This window comes from Canis lupus, chromosome 4 (genome assembly GCF_003254725.2).
Source record: "Canis lupus dingo isolate Sandy chromosome 4, ASM325472v2, whole genome shotgun sequence".
Classification (NCBI taxonomy): domain Eukaryota; kingdom Metazoa; phylum Chordata; class Mammalia; order Carnivora; family Canidae; genus Canis; species Canis lupus.
The window spans coordinates 41,404,217-41,429,003 of record NC_064246.1 but is presented as its reverse complement, the minus strand read 5'-3'; the positions used below and the strand labels follow the sequence as shown (position 1 = coordinate 41,429,003).

Below are 24,787 nucleotides of genomic sequence, written 5' to 3'. Positions count from 1 at the left end.
TTAAAAATAAATACTATATACATTCAATTTGGTTTCTCATGTGCTTAGAAAAATATGGGAATTCTCAAAGATGATTGAACTATGTTACTTGAGATAGATGAATTTTAATATAACTGCTATAACCTAATACATGTATTCCTACTGAAGTCATCTTTTTTTCCAATTTTTTTTATCTTGGTAAAATACACATAACATAAATTTACTGTCTAAGCCATTTTTAAATGTACAGTGGTATAAGGTATATCAAATCATATTGTTGTGCGACCATCACCACCATTCATCTCCAGAACTTTTTCAGCTTGCAAAACTGCAACTTTAAGCCCATTAAATACTAACTTCACTCTCCCTACCCTTGGCCCTAGCAACTACCCTTCTTTCTACTTTCTGTCTCTATGATTTTTGACTAGTCTAAGTATTTCATGTAAATGGAATCATATGGTTTTTGTCTTTTTGTGAGTGGCTTCTTTTACTTAGCTAATGTCCTCAAGGTTCATTTATGTTGTAGCATGTGTCAGAATTTACTTCCTTTTTAAGGTAATAATACCCCATGTTATGTATATATAACATTGTGTTTATCCATTCATCTGTCAATGAACATTGGGATTGCTTCCACATTTCAACTATTGTGAATAAAGCTTCTTTGAAGTACTAGTATCAGCCTGGATGAATTATAACTTCTAGACAAAGTATGTTTTTTAAATCACTATTTTAAGACACTGGAGAGTGACCAAAAGTAAATAGAAACCAGAGAGTAGATGTTCCTTGAGTAAAAAGAACAAAACTGATTGAGATGAAACTTAAAAGTTCATGCAGAAGCCAACCATCTTTTTTTGATGAGTTAGAGTTTGAAAATCAGGAGTTTTGGAGCAGCTGAAAATGAGAGGGCTACTGGACAGGAAGAAGGCACACAGTGGGGAACCCCAGAGTCTGAATACAAGCTTATCCTAAATCCTTTCAGGGCAAGATTCTGAGGAACTGGAGTGGAACTGGAACTCTAAATTCTGTCTCTAGCAACCACTGGCATCACTGCCACGCTCTTTAAGGCCTCTGATTGAGGAAATACAAATCTTAATAAAAATTTTTGCAAAAGAGCACTTGAAACCAACAATGAACTGTGGAGCAAATAGATAAAATGATAGAAACAGCAAACTTTATATCCTGCAACTATGAGTTCTTCATTACAGTGTTATTGCCTACCTTCTCTTAACGGATCTTTTATATGGAAAATTTTAAATATTCTTCCAAGATAAAAGCCTACAATTATTTTTAAATGCATGTTTCTTTAGTCTATATATGCCTTTGCTGAAAAGCCCACTTCCCAGAATTTGAATATTATAGTTATTGTTTTATATTTTCCTAGGATATTTTTGAGAAAACTATTTTTGATAAGGATTCTGACCCTTTCCTGAAGGGGAGGAAGAATTTGGGCAAGGTATCTAGTCCTCTTTTGAGAAGTGAAAGCAAAAATTGTGAAATAAGTGAAAGTAGAAATTGTTAAAATAAACAAATGAGAAATTTTCAGTGTTCAAACCCAAAGAGAAAGTGTTTAAATTGTTATTGCTATTCTACTTTCAGTTGCCTCTGATTATTATGGTAGTTTTACTGTTCTGAATTAATCACTTTCTAACTTGGACTTTTTCCACAAACTAAATAATTTGACTTAGATTCTAAATTTAAAGAATACTTTTAAAAACAGCAGTGTATATGCTTACTGCAGATATAATCAAATCACAGACTACTTATATTTTAATTACTCCCATCATATTAAGACATCCTGAATAGCTTCATCTTTCATCTGTCAGCTTTCTAGTTAACCTAAACAAACAAACAAACAAACAAACAAACAAACAAAAAAACCAGTCCATTTTTGAAACACGTGCAGAAACTTTAAATGTCTATTTTGATTTTAGGGTTACATTTCAGAAGATATATTCCATTAAGCTTGTGTACCTACTCATTTTGGAACTGCCTTAAAATGACAGTAATACTCCTAAACAATCATTTAGTAGATACTGCTTGCAGTTCCTAATGAACTTGTTTGAACCAACTTCCAGAACTCAAAAGATGATCTAACATCCAGCTTCTTATTTTGAGCATCCTTCATATGCAAGCATTGGCTGGCCTGATCTTCTACTACCATACCAGCTCAGCCCCCAACCACAGTGGAACACCAAACTGAAGCAGAACCCTAAACTGTTGGATTTTGAACCATAATCCAGCCAGTTTCCTTGGTGAGAAACCACACTGCTCCCCTGTTAGTTACTACCTCATTTTTTATTCTCCTTCATAACCAGACTTTGTAGACGTATTACCTAAACTGCTTGCCGTCATGTCCTGATGACCTGCTCATTTCTCATCTATTCAAATTCATAATTCATTCTTTTTAGCCCTTTCTAGTCCATTCCCTTTTACATTTTAAAAAATCAACTTAATGAGATATATTTTCTGTACACAGTATACAATTTGATGATTATGACAAAAGGGGACATATATAGAGAATGCATTTATAGTTATTGCCACATTCAAGATATAAAATATTTCCATCATTGCAAAAGTTTCCTTTCCAGTATCCCTTTCCAGTCAGACCCTACTTATAGGCCTAGGTCATCAATAATCTACTTTTTTCACTATTGATTTTATTTTTCTTTTGTAGGTTCTTTAAAAATATAAATAGAATCACACAGTCTGGTTTCATTATCTCAGCATACTGTTTCTGAGATTGATCTATGTTATTGTGTATTTGTTTCTTTTTATAGCTAGCTGGTATTCCATTGTCTGCACATCCCACGACATATTTATATTCACTTGTTGATGGGCTTTTTTTAATCCCCTTCCCCCTTTGTTATTATGAAAAAACTGCTGTGAATAAAGCTGCTGCCTCACAAGTCTTTGTGAGGGCACATTTTTTCATTTCTTTTGGAGCTTTCACTGTTCTTGAGTAAAACTGCCAAGCGATAGGATAGGGGATGTTAACTGTTGAACTTTTTCAAAGCAATTGTACCATTTTATATTCTCACTGACAATGTATTTGTATACTCATTCTACATACTTGCCAACGTTGTCAGTCATATTGTCAGTCTTTTAAATTTTATTCATTATAGTGAATATAGTAGAATTTCACTGTAGTGTTATTTTGCAATTTCTTAGTGACTAATGACATGAAGTATCTTTTTATGGACTTACTGCCTTTTGCCCTTTGTGAAGTGTCTGTTCACCTCTTTTGCCCATTTCTTACTGTGATATTTGTTTTTTTATTATAGAGTGTTATTGACAAATTCTATATGCCAGTCCCTTGTCAGACTTGTGTATAATGAATATTTCCTTTGCATCTGTGATTCGCTATTTGTTTTCTTTAATGGTGTCTTTTAGAGTGGACATTCTAAGTTTTGATAAACTCCAGTTTATCTTTTTTTTTTTTTCTTTTTTGCTTTTTATGTGCTAAGAAATGTTTACCTATTGCAAGGTCACAACTCTTTCCTATATTTTCTTCTAGAAGTATTTTTGGCTTTTACATTTATTTATACCTGTGATTCATTTCAAGTTAGTTTTTGTCTGTGGTGTGAGATTGGAGTTGAGGTTTTTTTCTCCCTACCATATGGGTATCAGGTAGTTTTAGTACCACTGTTGAAAAGACTGTCCTTTCTTCCACTGAATTATCTTGGGTAGAAAACTAATTTATTATGTATGTATACATCTAGTTCTGAAGTCTCTATTCAGTCTCACTGATCTATTAGCCTACCCTATGCCAATAGCATACTTTTAACTTTTAGTAAGTCTCAAGATCAGGTAGTGTAAGTCTTCTAAATTCTATGTTCTTTTTAAAAATCACGTTGGTTATTCTAATTTTTTCCTTTTGTATAGATTTTACAATCAGCTTATCAGTCATCATTTATTGAAATTGCATTAAGTGTATAGATCTGTTCAAGGAGAGAGTTCAGATTGAGGTTTTCTATATTCTTTCTGATTTTTATTTTGCTACTTGATTTTGTTGATTATTGAGAGGGAAGTGTTGAAATCTCTGAGTATAATTTTGCACTGTTAATTTCTTACACTGTTTTGACTTCATATATTTTGAATTTTTGTTGTCAAATCATTGAACTTTTAGAATGTTATGTCCTCCTGATGAATTGACCCCTTAATCGCTAAGAAATGACCCTCTTTATTCATGATACTATTCTTTGTTCTGATATATACTTTGTTTGATATTAATGTAGCTACTACCACTTTCTTTTGATTCTGTTACTATTCTTTTACTTTTAGCCTATTCGTATCATTATTTATATTGTAGACAGCATGTGGTTCAATCTTGTGTTTTTTAACCTTAGAAGATAATTGCTACCATTTAATTGAGCTGTTTAGACCACTTACATTAATGTAATTATTAATATGATTGGATATAATCTATTATGTTGCTTTTTCTATTTGCTTCAACTGATTCCCTCCCTCTCTCTCTCCCTCTTTTTCATTCTTTTCTTTCTCCTTCCCTCTCTCTCTCTCTCTCTCATCTTTTGTTTTTGTTTTGTTTTATTTATTTATTTATTTGTTTATTTATTTTTCATTTGTTTTTATTTAAGGTAGATTTGTCGATATATAGTATAACACCCAGTGCCCATCAAGTGCCTCAGTGTCTTGTCTTCTTTTGGATCAAATACTTTTTATTCTAGTTTGTCTCCTTTTTTGACTTAATAGCTATAACTTGTTAGTTTTCAGGTTATCCTTTAGGGTTTATAGTGTATATTGTTAGCTCATCATGGTTCCCTTTCAAGTGATATACCACCTCACAACAATATACTTCAATCTTTCCTCTGGCCTTATGCTTTGTTGTCATACATTTTACTTCTACATACGTATATTATCAACCCCATAATATCTTGACATTATTTTTGCTTTAATAGTCAAATATCTTTTAAGGACACCTAAATAAGAAGGAAAAAAAGCTTGAGGCACATGGGTAGCTCAGTTGGTTGAGTGTCTGACTCCTGATTTCAGCTCAAGTCATGATCTCAGGATTGTGATATCAAGCTGCACATTGGACTGCACACTTAGTGCAGTCTTCTTGTCCCTCTCCTGCTCATTCTCACTCTCTCTCAAATAAATAAATAAATAAAATATTTTTTAAAAGCATTTTATATTTACCCAGGTAGTTACCATTTCTAAAGTTTTTCATTCTTTTGTGTAGATCCAGATTTCCATGTTACATAATTTTCTTCCTGTCTGAAAGATTTCTTGTAAAATTTTATGCAGTGCAAAATCCTAATGACAAGTCTTTCAGCTTTTGTATGTCAGGAAAGCATTTATTTTGCCTTCTTTTTGGAAGATGTTTCCACTGTATATCAATATGTTGACATTTTTTTCCCTTTTAATAGGTTAAAGAAGTTTTGACACTGCCTCCTCATTTGTAGTGTTTACAATGACAAATCTGCTGTAAGCCTTTTCTCCAGTCCTGTGTATGCTATCCACCCCTTTTCTCTGCCTCTTAAGATGTTGTCCTTATCACTAATTTTGAGCAATTTGATTATCAAGTGCCTTGGTGTTCTTTTCTTCATGTTTCTTGTGTTTGAGATTGTTTGGCTTCTTAAACCTGTGAAATTTCAGTTTAAAAAAGTTGGGAGAACTTTGGCTTTTATTTATCAGAACTTTTTTCTATCTCTCCCCCTTCTTTCTTTTGGGGACTCCAATTTTACATTAGGCCACCTGGAGTTGTAGAGCAGCTTACTGAGGTCTTTTTTTCTCTATGTATTTGATTTTGGATTATTTCTTTTGCTGTTTTCGAGTTCACAGATATTTTCTTTCATGATATCTGATTTGTGGTTGATCACATGCAGTGTATTTTTCAATTCAGACATCATCATTTTCTTCTGTAACAGTCCAGTTTGGCCTTTTTTTTGGTATCTTTTCTATCTCTACTTAACATCTATCCTCTAATGTTTTGAACATATCAAGTACATACTTTATCATAACACTTCCTTGTCGTTGTATACTAATTCTGTCATTTATAGAATTTTCATTTTTGGATTCCTAATATTTTTTTTTATTGAATGGCGGACATATTTTTGTATCCTGTAAATACTCTTGGGTTCTGTTCTGGGAAGCAATTAAATTACTTGGAAACAGTGTGATTCTTTCAGATCTTGCTTTTAAACTTTGCTAATAAGCAGAAAGAGAAAAGAATGTAGTCCAGGATTAATTTCACCTCAGTGCTAAAACAAAACCTTTCTGAGTCTTTTATAGACTTAGATTTCTATGCAATGTGCCATGAATTACAAGGTGTTCATAGTGGCTGTTGGGTGCAGGAACTACTTTTGGCCCTATATGAACCCCTGGTACTATTCTTTTTCCTTTTTGCTGTTTTTTTTTTTTCTCTGACATTAGTTTCCTCACATGTATGTGGATTGATAAATACTCTCTACATCTCTGAAGTTCTCTCTTTGTAAAGCTCCAGTTGTTTCCTGCAAACTTACCTCAGTTCTCTGAACTTCCATTTTCATTTCTTTTTTCTGAACTTAGGGGGTCTGCTGGGGTTCACCAAGCTTGCATTTCCTAGAGCCAGTCCCAGGACTGACATGTTTCTCGGGGATCCTTTTGTGGTTATTGTCAGACTCTAATGTCTTGGAAATTACTGTTCTATCTATTTAACTGTCTAGATCTTTAGTTATTTCAGGACAGTGGGTAAGTATAGTCCCTGTTACTCTATATTGGCTAAAGGTTTTATTTCTTCCTGTCCTTTTACTTTTGAACCTACCTGTTTCATTTTATTTGAAGTGCTTTTCTCATAGTATCCTCTCAAAACCACTGCATTATAATTGAATTTTTTAGACTAAATATTAGCAAAGATTTTCTGTGAAAGACCAGATAGCATTTTAGGCCTTGTAGGTGACCTGTATCACATCTGCTCAACTCTCTAATTCTAATGCAAAAATAACCATAGACAATATGTGGATCATTTGGCTTGGCTCTGTTCCAATAAAACTATATTTATAGATACTGAAATTTGAATTCCAAAAATTTTCATTTGTCATGAAATATTATTCTTAATTTAACCATTTATAAATGTAAATGTCGTTCTGAATTCATAGGCCATAAAGAAGTAGATGGCAGACTGGATTTGGCCTGTGGTCTGTAGTTTGCTGACTGCTGGTGTATACTATATGTCCTATCTGTGTTTTGTTTCTTTGTTCCATTTCCTGCTAGTTTTGGATTAACTGAGCATTTTTCATTCCACTGTATCTCCACTATTGGTTTATTAACTCTACCCCTTTTTTATTTTTAACAACTTATCAGTGGCTTATAGCATGCATTTTAACTCATCTACCCTGAAATAAAATTACAGCATTTCACATATAACGTGAGAACTTTATAACAATATACTTCCATTTAAACCCTCTCATTCTTTATGCTTTTGTTCTCATAGATTTTGCTTCTACATTTATAAACTTCTTAATACATTATTATTTTTAAATTCTCTATTATTGGTCTAGAGAAATTGAAGACTGAGGGGGGAAGTTTTTATATATGCCCACACATGGGCTATTTGACACTTCATTTCTTTATACAGTTCTAAATTTTTTTTTTAAGATTTTATTTATTTATTCATGAGAGACACACGCAGAGAGAGAGAGAGAGAGAGAGAGAGGCAGAGACACAGGCAGAGGGAGAAGCAGGTTCCATGCAGGAAGCCCGACATGGGACTCGATCCCAGGTCTCCAGGATCACACCCTAGGCCGAAGGCAGGCGCTAAACCGCTGAGCCACCCAGGGATCCCTCAGTTCTAAATTTCTACATGGTATCTATTTTCCATTTGAAAAACTTTCTTTAACAATTTTTATAGTTTACATTTAATGGAAGTAGATTCTGTCAGCTTTTTTCTTTTGGCTGAAAAATTCTTTATTTTGCCCTTACTTTTGAAAGATATTTTTACTAGATATAGAATTCCGGTTTGACATTTTCTTTCAACTACTTAAACATATGTTTCATTGTCCTCTGGCTTTTATAGTTTCTGAAAAGAAGTTTTTGAACATTCTGAAACTCTTTCTGGAGCTCTGCCCTGAAAGTTCAGGTTCCCTCAGATTCTGAACTCTTCTCCTCAACTTCCTGAAACTGTTGTGCTATACTTAGGATACCCCTTCTTCACAGTCTAGAGTGCTCACCCTGTTTGTTTCCCCTTTCACAGGGATCCTAGTACTGCACTGCCTGTTTTCCAGTTGCTTCTTTGATTCAATCCAGTTTCCTTGTTGCTTAAGGCATGTGAGTAAGCCGGGAGCATCGTGGTTAGAAGAAGAAATCATTCTTTCCAAAAAGAATAAATATTCATTTATAAAAAAAATAAATATCAAAAAATAAATATTCATTGAATGCGCTGGGAACTACATTCCTGCTTTAGCTGCTAAAGATATGAAAACCTGAAATGTGTAAGCCTGATCTCTCTTCTCACAAAGTTTACCTTCCAGAGGAAGCAGAAAGAAACATTTAGTAACTAAGCAAATCAGAAAGGCAATTTAAGGTAACAGATAAACACTGTGAATGCAGTAATGCAAGATGATTAATAGAGTGATGGGAGGAAGACTCTACATTAGGAGAACATGGGAGGCCTTGCTGAACTGGTAATATTTGATCAGAGACTTGATTGATATAAAACAATCTTGAAACTATGGTCTGAGGGCCTGTTTTATAAATAAAGTTTTATTTGAAAACAACCACCCCCATTCATTTACTTATTGCCTATGGCTGCTTTGGGGCAACAATGACAGCGTTGAGTAATTGGCCCATATGCCTAAAATATTTGTTATCTGATCTTTTAAGAAACAGCTTGACATCCCTGACATAAAATAACTGCACCACTGTTGCTTGAGCTGAGATCACCTCTGACTGCAGTACTTATAAAGCTGCTATATTACTTTCCTACCCTTATCTTAATGAACTTTTAGCAGCATTCAATGTAATCAACCACTTTATCCTTGAAACAGTTCCTTCTCTTAGGTTCTCTGACACCATGCTCTCTTGATTTTTTTTTTCGAAGCTCTCTGACAATTTCTTCTCAGCTTTGTATAGTAATTATCCTAAATCTGACCTATTTTAAATGTTGGAGTTTTTCAGTGCTAGGCTTAGGTCTGTCATGTCTCTCTTCTCTGATTTCTCTCTAGTCTCATAAACTCCTGTGTCTTCAGTTACCATCTATTTACTGATGAGTTCAAATATGTATCTCTAGCTAGGCCTGTCTTCTGAACTTTTTTTTTTTTAAGATATTTATTATTTATTTAATAAGAGAGTGGTGGTGGAACTGAAGGAGGAGAGGCAGAGAGAGTCCCAAGCAGACTCCACACTCAGTGGGGCTCGATCTTAAAACCCTGAGATCATGACCAAGCCAAAACCAAAAGTCAGGCACTCAATTGACTACACCACCCAGGCACCTCTTGAACTTTTGGTGTATGTATCCAGTTGTTTATTTGACATCTACTTGTCACTGTAAATTCAAGAGTCTCTAAAAAGAACTCATTTACATCCCTTGTAAAAGTTGCTTTAGATTTCTGTATTCAATAAAAGCATCTGATGCCCATGTCAGTAACCTAGAATGTACTGTTTTTAGCCACTAAGACGTTTCAATTCTCCTTTGAAAATATTTGGTTTTGTATCATTTTATCTGTATTGGTATGTTCCTGGTCCAGGCCACCTCTCTGTGACCTATGTGACAGCTTCCTGCTAGTTTACCCATATCCATTCTTGCATCTTTCCAAGTGGTTCATAATATGCCATAGCCAAAGATTAAAATGAAAATCAGTAGATTCTCATTGTTTTTAGGATTAGGACCAAAATCTTATTTACTTGGCTTATAGAATCTGCTGAAGAAGCTGTTTTCTATCCTCCTTTCCAGCCTTATCCTGTACTATTTTCCCTTTTTTCTCTTTTCTGTAGGTACTCTGGCATTTTTTAAATTCCTCAGTTCTCCAAATACTTTCCCGTGGCCTTTGCATGTACTGTTTCTTCTACATGGGATGATCTTTGTCTTCTTTTTGCCTAGCTACATGTTTTCTGTGGTCAGCCTTCTCTCACCCTGCCTTCCCATCTTAGGGCCTCTAGTTATATGAAGTCATATCACTTGGTCTTTAGTTTCAAAGCACTTATCACCTTGTGATTACTTGTAGCTATAATTAATGGAATTATTTGTCTGTCCTCACAAAAATATAAAACTCTATAAGGGAAGGAATTGTGTCTGTCTTGTTCACCATTGTATCCCCAGCACCTGGCATATTTTCTGATGGTAAATATTTGTGAAATGAAATAATAAATGAGTATATTATATGTTTTAATTATCACAAAAAACCTGTAATTTATAATTTCTCTTTGGTAGGCTTTTAAATCCCTTGGGAGAAAAATTCAGTAAAGTATAATGATAATAGCTGCCATTTACTTAGCAATTTCTGCGTGCTTGCTTATTACTGTGCCACATGCACAATCTGAGTTTGACTTTCACAACAGCCCTACAGTATACTTAACCTTACCTCCATGGTTTTGTGGGAAAACTGAGGCTCAGAGAGGTTATTTCACTTGCTTAGTGTTGCACAGTTAGTAAGTGGGAGAGCCATGATTCAAACCCAATTGGTCTTCCTTCAGAGGCTTGTACACTCTTACTCTTTGAGTTCCAGCCTCTTGCTGGAAAACTGCCATTTCTAACCTTACTTTCATCTAATTTTCCTCTTTTACTTTCTATTTAAGTGAAGGAATTAAAGTTAGTATCTATACATACTAGCTCATATATTCACTAATAGTTAATATTCACGTAATGATTGTGGAAATACTTGTTAAACAGCTGTAAAATACTAGAGAAACACTGAAATTTAGTAATTTGGCTTTGATCTTTGAAGATATGCTCTAGAATAGCTAGGCAAAAATTGTACCCAGGTTCCAAATGAACTTACTTCATTTGGCATTCAATTTTTTTCTTAGTTGTCATTAACAATTTTGATACTAAATTGGAAACTAATCACAAATTCAGGTTAAATAATGTAATGTTTCACATTTTCTCTACCTTTGAACATGTAGTAAAACTTGAATGGATCTTAAATAGTCCATTTTTTAAATTAATTTATCATGTAAGGCAAGTACTGCTTTGAGAAAGCACAGGTTAGCTTTATTCTATTATTACTGCATGGTTTAGGAGTCTTAAAGATTCAGCTATTTCTATGATAAATTGGTATCATGAAGAATTCATTCTTGAGTTTTCTTTCAGCATTGGCAAACTCATTTTAACTAAACATGGAGTATCTTAATTGATCTATAATGCTCATGAAGTATAAATAGAATACCCATGATATTCTGGTAAAGCTAAATACTAATTCTTCTATTTTTGTGCTTTGTAGAGAGTATTTTGGCTCTTTTCTGGAATTTCCTGTATTTTACAACTTCCCCCTCCTTAAAAAAACCCTTCATCTACTTATATATGCAAAATGAGTCCATAAAGCATTTGAACTAACCTAGCATCATATTATAATTAAGAATAATAATACTGTTGTCAAGTCTTGTTTTATAATAATTTCCTTTCATACTTCAGTTTAAGTACTAAATTTTATAAGCTTTTATAGTGATATTCAGCACAGATATCAAGTTTATTATTTGCTTCTTGAACTATATAAAGAACATAGACTACTGGACCTAGTAGTTTCTGGGTATTTTATAGAATGGGGGGTGAGAACTAGAATTGAGGAAAGAATTTTGATTTCATATAATTTTGTCAGCTATTAATTAGTTGGTCTACTAGATTTTTATAATAGTTATTGAACTTTTGCAACCAGTCTTATTTCTAGTTCTTTATTAAGGTATTACTTATAAATTAATTTCTGTATCATCTTCATATCATCTCTTTCATGTGAAATGGAGATTTGGCCTACCCATTTTTTTTAAATAAAGATTAAGTGATACCTATACATACAGAACATTGAAATTCCAGACTTGGCCATGAAGGAGAACAGTTAATTTTAGAATTGATGAAGCAATGAAAAAAAAAGCCAAATAAAAATAAGAAATTAATTGTATTTAGGAGGGCAAAATGGACATTGTAAAATCCTGGAGTTTACTAATTCTCTAAAATAAAATGTGCATATCTGTAAAAAACACTGATGAGATGTTTTTGAATACAGATTCTAAAATTAAAGGAAGAAAATCATCAATATTGTAGGAAAAAAACACAGTATTTTTAAAATTCTTGTTTGAAAACTTCAGTAAGGATATTTTATACCTATGGAAAACCTGACTAGAACATGTTAGAGACATATCAAATACTGGAATTTCCAAATGCCAGATAATTTGAACCCTGGAAAAATATATTCTTTTAAATCACCATTACAGTAGCTTCAATATCTGAAAATAATTTAATCATTTGAATTGACACTGGATTGTTGACATCTTCCATATTCAAACTTAAGCATTTTTAAAAATGTTTTAGGACTAATTACTTTGCCCATGAAAGCAAACTTTTCATTATCAATTTTCCCAAAATGAAATTTTAAGGAGCCATTGAAAATAATCAGTTATAATTAGCATCTTTATTATTGTAATCTCCATTCCAGAGTGATTTAGACTTTTGATACCTTTGTCTCTCCCAACTTTTGCAGAGACTTTCTTTGCCTGTGTACAGAAAAGAGGTAGCTAATGGAGAATATGCATACCTGACTTTTTTCTTCTCCTAAGAAAGGAGAATTCATCCACTGCCACTGTACTTTTTCTTTTCTTTTTTGTCTTGCACAGAAGACTGACATCTTCCTGTGAAGGGCTTGTGGCAAACCTATCCAACTCGGGTTTCTTCCTCCTTGAGAACGATCTGATCCATCATCATCTGAACCAGGGATCACACTCTAAGGGTCCAGGTGAGGGCAAGTCAGTCTATATGTTAAGCCAATTTCTTTTCTGGTCAGGTAAGTCACACTCAGGCATGATCTCACTCAGCATCAGCCAGCCTTAGTTTTTTAAAGCTTCCTGGTCCCCAGAGAGAAACACAAATCATCTGTCCATTAATTCTCCAACCCACCTAAGCTATTAATGATTAATCATATCTTTAAAAATTCTCTTTGCTATATAATGTAATCATTTTTAGGATACTTACTCATTTTTAATTCCAGAAGTCTTAAAAGGATTTATGTGTATGTGGTGAGAAAGACATATGCTGAAACAAATAGGTTTTCCTAGTTGCAGTTTGAATTTGTAAGATATTAGAGAGACTTAAAATCCATCCATCTAGCACCCTTGTAATTTTGATAGTTTTTGACTGTGTTTGTAGATGTCTTGAAACCAAAGGTAGACTCAGAAAACTAGGGCTAGTAACATTGACATGCGTGGTCACCATGAAGGTCTATTTTGGATTGCCATGGATTCTTTCATTTAATGTCAGAATGATTAAGGGCAGAAACAAGAATCTCCCTGTTCTGTATCTGATGACTTCCATATGCTAGGTATAAGAAGAAATTTATGATTGTTCTTCAGACAAGTGATCTTAGCTAATTGAAGTTTGGCTTTGCACCTTGATGCTATTTTTTAAGTTGGAAGGTGAATTAACTTTGTGGCTGTGAGGCTGTTTTCAAGACAACTTGTTTTTCAAAAGCTTTTTTTTTAATTAGAGGGAAAAAAAAATCTGCCTTGTATTCTGACATTGATAGTCTGACCTTAAAATGCACTTGTGCATTATGTAATTTGTTTTATAGGTGACCTTTATATATAATAATAAATTCATTGTCGATCTTATAAAACATTAATTTGTTTCATCATGATAATGACACTGTATACATTTAATTATGAGGAAAACAAAAGTAATTCTACTCTGATATGCCTTGTCTCTTTTGCCAACACATAGGTAAGAATAAATTGGGCTTTTATTTCTTTCTATTGGTTAATTCTCCAGATGACTTATAAGTTATGAACTGAAGTTAATACATTTCATTGAGTTTGCTATAGTAAAGAGTGACTCCTAGTCACTGGGAAGAAGAGATTATCTTCCTCTAGAATTTTGCCAGACATGAAGCTAGTTATTTTACCCTAATACATTAGCTTTTTGAGATGCATTGTTTTGTGTTTATTACTCAAAAATGTCAGTACTAATTTTGAGTAAGAGAAATATTTTGGATGGGAAAGCAACAAGCATTCATTATTCAGAACTGCCTGATATTTTACCATTGGGACCTAAATAAGTAGTTCTTTACTCGATTCTGTAGCAGTGCAATTAAGTCAGCATGGACTTAGATACAACTTGTTGGGTACAAATCCCATTTTTTATGCCCTTGTGTTTAGCATAACATGTGGAGAAGCAGAAAATATTCATTGGATATTAGAATATTTCTATAGTATCTCTAAAACAGAAGAGGCATTTACTTAACTCTGCTTCAGATTCTAATGGAAAGTTATTTCCCACTAGATCATAACTTTTAATATGATTAGGTTCCTATATGTGCATTGTATGAGTATATGCAGTATATGAGTATCATTGTATGATTAGATTCCTATATGTGCATTGTATGAACATTCTAACCCAATCATATGAATAGATGAAGTAACTTAAATATTTAGAAATATGAATTATATTACTTAACCAGGAATATCATAGATACTGTAAGATTAAATATCAGAATCTGAATTGTGATGAATTCGGTGTCATGTTTCAAAGGCTTAGGAAGCAGCCCAGCTTTCCCATACTGTTCTTGGGCTGGGCCAATCAATTACATTATTGGAGATTGTAACTCTGAAGAAATTAGGAAGCTATGAATGAAATTTGAGAATTGCATTTGATGGGCTTTGGAAGTACTTGTATTTCTAAACAGTATAAGCTTTAAAATAACCCTTTATCCTTCTCATACTCTTACTTTTGTACCTATTATTATTTTTGTGTAGATGTGTATGTAAACTTTAGACATTTCCGTATTTATATCAGTGAAATCAATTGTAACATCAGTTTCAATAAATGAGGGAACTTATAATGTAGAGACTTAAAAGATCAGTTTTTAGTCCTTAAAACATCATAATAGGATCCATTCTTACTATCTGCACAGAGATCTACAGACTTTAAATATATAAATTTAGATTACCTCTAATAATTTCCATTCTACAACAATTAACACATTTCAGCGATGCCTGGTGTGTGTAATAAGGGATACACTGGCTAATTTACTATAAGCAAAACAAGATTAGAAAGGCAAATTTTCTGTGAAAAATAAGTAGCTGATGAATTGTAAAATCAAATATGTGACTTTGGGACTCTTCCCTATATGGATAAAATTGATCTGCCCTTTCTAATATAGAGGCATTGCTGCTGACCCCACTATAAACTTTGAGTTATCTTTTAAGTAAAATATATTAGATTTGAAATAAAGCATGGCTCAGGCCCAGGCATTATAGAGGTTATATGCTGAAATTGCATATATCCTTTCCATAGTCTCCCTTCCCAGTTAGGATTTTTTTTTTAAACAAGCTCTGGCCAGTTTTATTAAAGAAATATTTTGTGTGATTTACTTTTCACCAGTCTGTTCTGGCATGCTTCTAATGATTTCAGAATCACCTGGATCAATGATAGCCGGCGTGTATACTCTGTAGTATTTCCCACATGCTGTGCCCAATTCAATATTATTGCTACTGTAGTGATGGACACCAGTTTTGGCCAACATGGTGTAGTATTATATTTCAAATTTCCTCAAAGCCGGGCAGTTGTTGGCCAGGATGATCAGTTTCGCTTTGCCGTGTCTGATCATTTTTAGGGTCTGCTTGTACCCCAGCACGTACTTTCCACTTTTCATAACAAGTTGGAGCCTAGAGTTGATCAACTCCAGCGACTTTTTCGTCTTCTTTGCGGCCACCATCTTCCTGCCTTAGATGCGGGACGGCCCCAACCAACAGCAGCCACCAAAATGGCCGTGAGTGAGAAAGGCCCAGTTAGGATTTTATTGCATTACGTTAATAAGCTTTAACATTAAAATCGTGGTTTTTTTTTTTTTCTTCACATCCATTTTCTGTGCCCACTGTAGGGCAAAAAACAAATACGACCTATGAATGTCATTCTTCTCAGAAGCTCTTTTATAATGCATCCAAGATACCAGAAAGAATCCTTTCATACCTCCTGAATAGTGGCAGTAGGCAATTGTATAGGAATACTCCAACTAGCTTTGCTTTTGGTGATGATGTTTTGCTATTAACTCATAGAAATGCATACCATACCTTCAAGTAATTGGTTAAATTGCCTGACATCTACTAATACCTCAGGTTAATAACTATAGAATATTCCAAAAAGGTGGTGCCTGCTTCATAAAATGAATCTGTGGTTGCTAAAATCTTATTTGGCTTAAAAGAACTAAATTTAGTAGACTCTAAAATTGTGTATTGGTAGAATATGATACTTCAAACAAACAAACAGTGATTTACTTTCAGTTCTGAAAATATTCAGAAGGATTTGTTATCTCTTGCAGACCTTTCTGCAAACTACTAATGGGATGAACACAATATATCACTTTTATAATAGTGAGCTATTAAAGGCAAGCATAAAGCAGTCTGAAGCCCATAAGTGCTGCCAACAGCTCCTGCTTTAATGAATTCCCTTTTAGATGTCCATTAAATGCTCGTGGCAAATGTACTCATAATGGAAATGGCAAATCTAAATGGGTAGATATGAATAATCCATGGAGTTTAAATTCTGTTTATGATCATCTTCACATTTAGTTTTCAAGACAACGCAGTTTAGTTTTCATTACAGTTTGGAATAAAGAGGACAGGGAGTAATTGATTGCTTCAAGCAGATTAAAATCAATGGTTTTCTTTTCAAAGAACCAGTTCAATGCAGTAATTCCAACTTTAAACATTGATTTAGGGTACTCAACACAAAATGTTTTGTGCTGTGTGAACTTTTATATAGAAAGACTAGTATTAATTTTATTTCCCTATATATCTATATAGTGAAATATAGAGGTTGTTAGTAGCATGTACATGACTTAATAGTGATCTATATTAAGTCGTTTTGATATTATTGCAGTCATATAATGAATCAATGAGATTCCCGTCATCACTGTAATACTGTTTGTAACCCATTAGCACAGAGAAATTACAACCCATCATACATCATTACTGTGATTGAGGCTTTATTACCATATTCTCAAATTGCTTGCTTGCTATAAAACTAAATAGACACAAGACAACTATAGGTGGAGTATAGACTATGCATTATTGTGCTACAGTAATGAGGGATTATTGTACCATAATGGGGTGAAACTTACGAGGAAAATAAACTTAGCAGTAATAGAAAACTGGAGACTCTTTTTACATTTGTTTTTATTACCTTGAAGGTCAAATGCATTTGTTATATTCAGGTTATTGTTTATGTATTACATGAATCATAGCCTCTTGATATTTTGTAAAGATTTCTTCCCCCACCCCCAAATACATCTTTTCAAAGTCTGTAGTCTCATGCACTTTGAATGCTCAGGGCTGGATTTGGAATCTGCATTTTGCCACTTGAGGGAATAGACATTATACTATTTCTAAGCCTAACATTTTTGTGGGTAGGTAATACCCTTTAAACTTTAGGCTATTTTTCAGTACTCTATATATTTTATTAACAGTATGAGAATAGGTCAGTAGTCTTCTGGCTCTTCAGATGAAATAATAAATGTATGAATGCAACAATATTCTAAGCAATGAAGAGAGGTAAAATATGGAACAGTTGCCTGGGGCCTGATTGTAAAAGACTTTTGATGTCTCAAAGAGGGAAATGGAAGAAATATATTGCCTCCATATTAAAAAAAAAAATCCCATGACACTAAAACTTGTTAGTTAAATTGTGCATATGTTCATTCTATCCCTGTTGAGTCTTGTTTATGAGTTATAACATTGAGAGCATTATTTAGAACAGTAAAAAGCCCAGTGCACTGACTTTTGAGCTAAGATCATTGCTTGGATTTGAAGCTCTCCTTAGTTCAGTGTGCTTTCTGATCTCAGCCTCATTGTGGCTTAGCACCATGACAATATAAATAGCAAATAACAACATAAAATAAAGAACAGAAGCTGCCATGAGATATATTCACGTTATAATCAAGGGCTTTATAATAGCCCTTCACATATAAATTCTTAGCCAAAGCAGTAATACCAACTGCAAAGTTAGAAATGGCAGCATATTCTCCAAAAGAGGTTAAATAACCCATTGTCAGTTTATAATATCCTTACAAGTCAAAAAGGCTGGGCAGCCCAGGTGGCTCAGCGGTTGGCGCCGCCTTCAGCCCAGGGCATGATCCTGGAGGCCTGGAATCGAGTCTTTCAGGCTCCCTGCATGGAGCCTGCTTCTCCCTCTGCCTGTGTCTCTGTCTCTGTCTCTGTCTCTCTCTGTGTCTCTCATGAATAAATAAATAAAATCTCTAAAAAAAAAAAAAAAAAAAACCCAAGTCAAAAAGGCATTACTCTTAGGCTTATCATGATATAATTACCACCTTCTTTGTGACTTGTATTTTTTTTCTTTATAATGCATATGATGGCTGCAGTGGTATAAAACCTGAGGACTTGTCATAGTATGTCTTGACTACAGTGATAGGTGCTGCATAAAAGGAGAGTTTGGAATTGGCCAAGAGGACGTAGACCTAAACTAGTCCTCAACCAACTCCCAACTAGTATCTTCTGAAAATGTAAGAAACTGTAAAACGACCTAACAAACTGCATTCCTTGCTTTCCAAAGTACGCAGCCATTCTGAACCACATGAATATTTTTGTGACTTTCTCATAATTCATTTCATCACTTCTTGGGAGTACTTTCCATGTTAAAAAACAAGCAGACAGAACAATGTAAAAGCAAAATGCCAAATAGAGATGGGCAAAGTTTAGAGACCTTAGAAAGATGTATTTTGGAGGTTTAAAATCATCTATGACTCATGTTACATTTAATATAACTTCAAGTAGAATTTGAAGTTGTGTTAAATTTGTAACCTGTCTCAAAATCTTCTGGGAGACAGGGAAGAGCAAGAATAAAGTAAAATATTTTTGTTGTTTTTAATAGTCTAGTTGGTGAGATAGTATAAAAAAATAATTAAAAAATAAGCAATAAGTGCCAAGAAGAAGATAAAATAGAATATAGAGGCCAGGGAGTGGGATTGTTTTATATAAGATATTTATAGAAGGTCTTTCTGATGACATTTTAGCAAAAAATCTGAATAAGGTCTGAAACAAGTCATAATGATATCTGTGGTAATGCCAGGAACAGTGAATACAAGGAGTCTGACACAAGAGCTTGTTTGGTGTATTTGCAAAACAGCAAGGATACTGTAGCTCAGGAAAGTAATTAAGGTGGTGGGGGGGGAGGAAATGAAAAATAATTTCGGGCAGCCCAGGTGGCTCAGTGGTTTAGCGCCGTCTTCGGCCCAGGGTGTGATCCTGGAGACCCAGGATCGAGTCCCACGTCAGGCTCCCTGCATGGAGCCTGCTTCTCCCTCTGCCTGTGTCTCTGCCTCCCTCTCTCTGTGTGTGTCTCTCATGAATAAATAAATAAAATCTTAAAAAAAAAAGAAAAAGAATCTCTTACTAATTTTTAATGTTTATGATGAATTCAACACCATTAAGGATTTTTTTATTTGGTGACTTTTTTGCTAGTGGAGAGATCATTCAAACTCAGATGATCTAGTAACTTTCTTAATTTACTGTTAGTGACCTAGTTTTTAACTATTTAAATATAAAAACTTTTCATATATTCACCCTATCATGTATATCTTTTCATGAGCCTCTAGATTTTTATTTTTGATAAGCAGAAAGTCTCAGAGTGTAAGCCATAGACTTTTCTAGATATTTTTGGAACTTTAAAATTGGGAAATCCTTGTATTTTTACTGGTAATCTAGATAGGTTTGCAATTTATTTCTAGCACTCCGTGAAGACAAACATTTTTTCATTTACTGGCCCTTCCAAAGCAGTCTATAGGTCCACGAAAGTTTGTAAAGTCTTGCTACTTTATTGATTTGAGTTACTGACAAATGGAAATAGATAAAATCTAGAGTTTGGGGGAATCTTGCATTCTGTAAAAAAGGGTCCTTGAGTTGAAGAAAGTTTTGAGAACTAATTGCCTTCCTCTAAGGCAGAAGGTGGGGAACAAAGGAACCAGACATGGGAAAACTGAGGTGAAAAGAAGACCTGAAGAGAAGTCTGAGGTTCCAAGAGAGGGAAGCAGCTAAAAATGTGTAGAAGTTAAGTTTTGACACAGAGAAGAGGAAGCTATTGTAGAAGGAGTTCTTCTGGAGCACCTGGGTGGCTCAGTAGGTTAAGCAGTTAAGTGTCTGCCTTCAGCTCAGATACTGATCCCAGGGTTCTGGGATCAAGCCCCACATTGGTCTTGCTGCTCAGTGGGGAGCCTGCTTCTCCCTCTCCTCTCTCTCCCTCTTCCTGCCACTCCACCTACTTGTGTGTGTTTTCTCTCTCTCTCTCTCTCTAAGAAATAAAAGTCTTAAAAGAAAAAAGGCAGTGTTCTTTCTAGTTGCCTCCTACATTCATTATGTAATACTAGGGAACAGGTTACCCTCAAAGTTAGGAACAAACATTTTATTTCACATAGTTCCTGATGGACAGGAATTTGCATGCAGCTTAGCTGAGTGGCTCTGGCTTAGGGTCTGTCATGAAGTTCTGTCAAGATGTTCAGCTGGTGCTGTAGTCACTGCTAACTTGACTGGGGTTGAAGGATCAGCTTGTAGAATGACTTGGTCATTCATGAAGCTCTCCAAGAGGGCTGCTTGACTGTCTTTCAGGCATGGCAGCTAACTTTCCCAAAGTAAGTGATCCAAGAGAGAGAGCCGGGACTGAGCCACTATACTTTTTTATGACCTACTCTTGGAAGTGACGCACTGTCCCTTCAGCTATATTCTTTGGGTTAGAAGTGAGTCAATAAGTTCAGCCCATACTCAAGGAAGTGGAATTAAGCTCTTCATTTTGGAAAGAGGGGTATCATAGAATGTATGGAAATATTTTATTTTATTTTTTTTTAAAATTTTTTTTTTGGTTTTCTTTTTTAGATTTTATTTATTCATAGAGACACAGAGAGAGAGAGAGGCAGAGACACAGGTAGAGGGAGAAGCAGGCTCCATGCAGAGAGCCTGACGCGGGACTCGATCCAGGGTCTCCAGGATCGCGCCCTGGGCCAAAGGCAGGCGCTAAACCGCTGCGCCACCAGGGCTGCCCATAAAACCATTGTACTTACCCATACCAGCATCAGCCCACCTGATCTGCATGGAGACTGTCACTTGGTACTCTAGAACCTGGTGGTCTAGTCTAGAATTAAGAGGAAATATAGACAGTCCTCCTTAAGTCTTCTTAGCTCTCCCTCTCCCAATCCTAGAATGTGGGTTTTCCTGGATTTTTATTTCCTCAGCTTTATGTCACTATTGAGCAGTAGGATCCCATGGAGTAAGGTCTGGCTGAAAGGAGCCATAGGCCTAAGTAGAAGACTTTACAGCTCACGTGTAGTCTAGTCTACTTTATTATGATCCTAATAGAGATTTATGGCCAAAGCTCTAGTTAAAACAGTGATGATTTCTGGCTATGTATTTTGCATTATCTCCCTATGAAACTCACAATCATGGAGGTGATTAGAGTTTTGAGGTTCAGGAGCCCATCTAACAGCGACCATATTCATGCAGTTACTAAAAACTGTGATGAATTCAAGGGCTTAAAAACACCTAACTGATGGTTTAATGGATGGATAGACAGATGGCAAGATATGTAATAGTGTGACATAGAGCAAATTTAATTATAAAATCTAGATGATGGCTATTCATTGTACTGTTCTTTTAGCTTTTCTCTGTGTTGAAAATTCTCATAATAAAATGTTGGAGGAATAAAACTTTTATTCTTATAATAGTACTCTTAGCTATTGCTCTTCCACTTGAGTGCCTACTTTTAGTGTCAAAGAATTGATAGCTTTTTCTCTTCAACCTGAATGACATATACAGGTTATTGTTAATAGCTGGCATCTTAACAAGCCTAAGAACATTTAGTTCTTTCTATCTATATAATGTGATCCCATTGATAGGGATTCAGTGATTATAACTCTGGCATTCTTCTGTGTATCAAAGGGCCTGAAACATAATATATCATGAAACATATTTGAACCGAATATCCATTATATGATAGCAGCTACCAACTCCTTAGTGGCTGCTGTTGTTCCAGGCACTATACTTCTTTTGTCACCTTAATCCATATAAAGATCCAAAACTGTAGGAAATTACAGATGAGGAAATGATGCTGTAGTACTTTTGCTTCTTACTGAGGTCCTTGTGAAAGTCTCTTTAGTATTGAAAATCAGTATCCTATATGTACTTTTAGATTCTAATATGGGATTATTAAACTCTAGCATACTCTATGAAAAATACCTAAATATTTGTAGTGGACTGTCATGCCACCTGATAATTTCTTGTACCTTGCATGGCTCATCTGTAGTTGGACTGATTGTGTAATTGAAAGACACATGTCACTTGGAGTCAGAAAGCTTTTTTTAGGGCCTAGCCACTTCTTTTAAGAGCTTTGTGACCATATAGGGAATGTGAGTGAAGGATACATAAAAATTGTTTGTAACTATTTTTACAGTTATTCTGTAAGTCTAAAGTAATTTTAGATAAAACATAGAAAATAAATAGCTTTGTCACATCTCTGAGCATTAGTGTATTTTTGAAAATAGATCTATGCTTAATAATAATAAGAAAAGACCATGGAAAGCCTAAAGTATAATAATGTAGATAATATATCTCATAACAACTTTCAGCCCTATTGTAAATATTCAGTAATTTTCATGGATAGTTAAATGCACAATATGTGTTCAATGGCAATATGATCTTGTAATAAAATCCTTAATCTTGGGGCACCTGGCTAACTAGACTTAAATCTTGATTCTCCCACTGGCTGGTGTTGAGCCATTGACTATGTACTGTCATGCCTCAGTTTTTCCTACAATGGTATGAAATAGTGGTAAATATTGAATATCTAAAGGCATTTGAGTTGTCCCCTAAAAGCTGTAAACATTCAGGATTATATTACGTCATAGTAAGCAGTGAGCCATTTCAGTAATTGATATCACCCATTTACTTCTTTTTTATATTATGGTTCCTCAGTTTTTCTGAACCATTGGTGGGCACAGAGCAACATATCTCCCAAAACAAAGGAGGCTAACTACCACTACCGTCTTCACAATCTAATTTGTGATACAATATGAAAGTATATTTTTATTTGTTAAAGGAAGTCCTGTATGTACCAGTTGAAATAATTTTTTGAAATACATCACCCTAGGCACATGCTATACTTAAATATTATTATTGTTTTCAGTGTTAATGAAATATTTGTAGTGAAAGAGATGATTAATTAATGCTGATAAGTTGTTTAGATCAAAGAGGAATTCTCCTGTTGCTAATATCTTGAGGATGATCAGGAACATCATGAATGATTTTACTACCGTAGCATTCACATATGAATCATCTTTGGATTAAAAGGTTCAAACTAATATCCTTTTTACATTGCTTTTCTTAATTATAACTATAAATAAAAAACAAGTAAAATTACAGAGAGCTAAATGTTTTCAAGAATCATTTAATGTTTGTCATAACCCACTCTAGAAGGTGGCATTATCTTTTTGTCAGGGAAACTAAAATCACAGAAAGAAGCCTGCTGTTAAATATGTGCTTTATATGAAGGGAGTGTATATTACAGATATTTGGAGAAAAAGTAACATAAAAGTCTTTTCTGCAGTATTTTAAAAGAGGATATAGTAATTTGCTTAAAATAAATTAATAATAAGAAAGTACTTAATGGGCACAAAAGTAGATGAATATAGGACTTCAGAAAAAGAGATATAGCTGATGTCATTTATTGACTAGTGACTGCTTTCCTGTACTTAAACAATTTGTACCTTGCAAATATCGACCTCTATCAAACAACTGACTACAGTATTTTCATGCAGATGTTCCTATAATTACTTTGTAACAAGTAAATCTTTTTAAGGCAAATATGTTAAAATGAAGTAGTATCCTTTAAATAAAAACCTTAAGATCACTCTTTTCTTGCTTAAAATATTTTATTCTGAAGATTCCAGGAATATACATAGGGTAGGATAGTGGTTTCAGACTGGCTTACAGTCAGTTGTTTTTTAAATGAAATATTGTGCAAAAGCAAATAACTCTGACTGGAATAAATGCAGGAGTTTCAGGGTGCAAGATGTTCCAATGGCTCAGTTCTTATTCTCTCGTTATGGGGCTCTGAAGTGTTTCTGTGGCATCCTAAGCCTCTGAGGAGTGCATTTTGAGAACTGTGGACATATTTAGGAATTTGTAATTCATAGGCCATATGCTGTTCCTTTGGCTGTTGGACGACTCTGCCCTTGTTATCACTGTTAGATCACAGAGGCTATGAGCAGCAACTGTAGTTGTTCAACAGGAATATGTTTATTGAATATGCAAGTTATTTTTAGTCAACATGTTTGTTTAATCAGCACTGATATATAATAATTAGCTATGTGGTCTGGGCCTAGACTCTTTTTATGTATATAATTAGTGAGAGAATTGGGTTAGATCAAATCAGAAGCTCCTTCCAAGCATTTGCTATTCTGTCATTCAACGGTGAGTCTAGAACTCTCCTTTTATGAGATAGAAAACAAGTCTCAGCCATAATCTGTAACTCTGAAGGATTTGAACTCATATTGGCAAGATAAAATTAGTCAACCTAAAACAATTAGAAAACACCTCTTAACAACATATTATTAAATTGTTTTGGACTTTAACAACCAAAATTATAAAGAGACAAGTGTATATAGAAAGGATCTAT

General features: G+C 34.3%; 1 protein-coding gene and 1 pseudogene across 7 annotated transcripts in view; one reads left to right on the top strand and one right to left on the bottom strand.

Moving 5' to 3' along the window:
* RANBP17 (RAN binding protein 17) overlaps positions 1 to 24,787 on the top strand; it is a 301,345-nt gene that overhangs the window by 99,589 nt on the left and 176,969 nt on the right. The window lies entirely within an intron of this gene.
* LOC125754971 (60S ribosomal protein L30-like) lies at positions 15,354 to 15,892 on the bottom strand (annotated as a pseudogene).